Source organism: Ixodes scapularis, unplaced genomic scaffold (assembly GCF_016920785.2).
Source record: "Ixodes scapularis isolate PalLabHiFi unplaced genomic scaffold, ASM1692078v2 PGA_scaffold1__304_contigs__length_218370807, whole genome shotgun sequence".
NCBI lineage: Eukaryota > Metazoa > Arthropoda > Arachnida > Ixodida > Ixodidae > Ixodes > Ixodes scapularis.
In genome coordinates this window covers 56806228-56808556 of record NW_024609846.1, presented here as the reverse complement: position 1 = coordinate 56808556, position 2329 = coordinate 56806228, and positions in this window count along the sequence as shown.

Below are 2329 nucleotides of genomic sequence, written 5' to 3'. Positions count from 1 at the left end.
TATCACCTTAAATACAGCGAGCAAAAAATGTTTGAGTACAAAAGCTTTTACTCGTTTCACAAGCTCTGAAATCAGATTTTAAATAAATTGCGTAATGGAAAAACATGAACGAATGAGGTTGTGTTCAAATAAAGTTCATTAGCCCAGAAAAGCGTATTCTATTCCTTACTACTCTAATGATTTGTCCGTTGATGTGTGCACAGCTGTGTAAAAAAACAAATAAAGCTAAATAATTCTGAGAAAAGTAAAAACACATAAGTAATATGGTTAACAAATGTTAAAAAACGTAATATTTACAAAAATCCCTAAAACAATGACACATGCTCAAACAATTTCCAACGCACAGCAGCTGGTGCTTCATATGCCACAGTGAAAGGTGTGGAAAAATAACTTTTGCAGAATTTTGGACCACACCTCTGGGTATGTCGGATATGCGTTTCTATTTTCATTAGTGCTAACTCTCGAATTGGGCCAGCGTTGAGAATAGGATTGTCAGCATTTCACGGATCTTATGCAGTTTTCATTTTAGATGCGAACGATCGAGTTGCCTATTGTTTCGTTAGAAGCTTAAAGAACTGTCAGTACGCTGTACTGAGAAACTATTACCAACTGCTCGGATTTTATGGCAGAACAGGCACTGCCGACAGTTATTCCATATATATAGCCGCCGCCGCAGGCTGTTTGATTTTAACTCGAGCATAATTCTTTTTCTTACACGCTGAAGACGGGTGCCGTTTGCGCTCGGCCGACATTAGATGCGGCAATAACGTTCACGATAATTTAACTACCGCGTAATTAATTTAAAAAAATTACTTTGTTTATCACCTGTTTTATGTGATGTGTTGACATCACAACACTGACATGCACTTACGAATAAGATCTACACCAAGTTAAGCTATTTCAGAAATCCCAACGGGCTTCAATAAATTCATCGCTTCGCTTTTGCGTTTTTTGTCAAATATTTCCAAAACGACGCAGTAAAAGCGCGGGAAATCCCGTCCACAATTTCACGTATCCGCCGCTTAGCGGCGACACTCGCCGAGGTTCAGCGTGTTTGTCGCTTGGGGCGGCTCAGTCAGGGGTCCATCAACCATGACGTCATGCGGCGGCCTTGTCTTCTAGCTGGTATTGGTCGGAGGCGCATCCACCGATGACCCGCTTACCGAGATAGGAACGAGTTTGAGTAGATTGTTTTACCATTTTTTAGACCACCTGAGACTGGGTGGAAGAAACACGACGACGTCTCAACAGAGACGTCGTCCTGTTTCTTCCACCCAGTTTCAGGTGGTCTAAAAAAATGGTAAACTTACACCAGCTCGCCAGCGCCCTAACTGTTTTTTCATAGATTGTTTTGTCATTCTGGCTACGATATTCGCGTATCCGCAATCCGTTACTACAACCTCCGCTACGTGTATTGTAGCGGAGCCATGATTTCAAGTTTAGGTATAGCGTTGCTAATCGTAACGTTCGTCAATACTGCAACTGCAAGATAACCCCGATAGACAATATTTGAAAAGTTAGTCCCCAGATTTTAGTTTACGCGTGTGCACACGTCTCCATGCTTTCAAACATCAGAATAGAAAAAAAACATAATTGACCGTCGACCCAACCATGGTTCCAATTCTAATTAGTAAAAATTTTAAAATACTATAGACTGTTCAAAATATCGCTAAACCCAAAATGAATAATGATCAAGGAAGTTGCCGGAATTGATGCATTATACAAGAATCACGCACTGACCACAAATAACAAAAACTATTTTATGTGCCTTCTAAAAAAAAAACACAGAAAGTGCGGATATGGACGAAACAACTTCGCTGTCCCGAAAAAGAAGCCAAGCGCGAAACGACGGACTGGACACCAGCTGGCACGTGGCCATATTCGCAGCGCTCGCTACGTTCATGGCTACGGCGGCGCACAAGAGCGCGGGCGTCATTTTTGTCGAAGTAATGGAAGAGTTTCAGATAAACAAGGAAATGGCCGCCTGGCCTACAAGCGCGCATGCTGCTGCACTCAACTTTGCGGGTGAGTATTTCGACGAACAGCAACCTTGCAGATCCTGCCAGGATTTCAGTAATGAGCAAGCCACACTTTCTTACAAACCTCGAGAAAATGTTGAGGAGCCAAGCATTACTGGCCTTTTGCATCACCCGCTTTGAAATATAAGGCATCCCAAGCGGACCTTCCTCTGTAAAATGAGCACGAAAAATTGACCCACGTATATTGAAAGATGAAACTCCCGTCGAGTGTGCCTGAATAGGTCCGTTTTACCATGTGAAATTTCAAGGGAGATTTTTTTCTTGTAAAAATATGAGAGCAAGAAACTTGT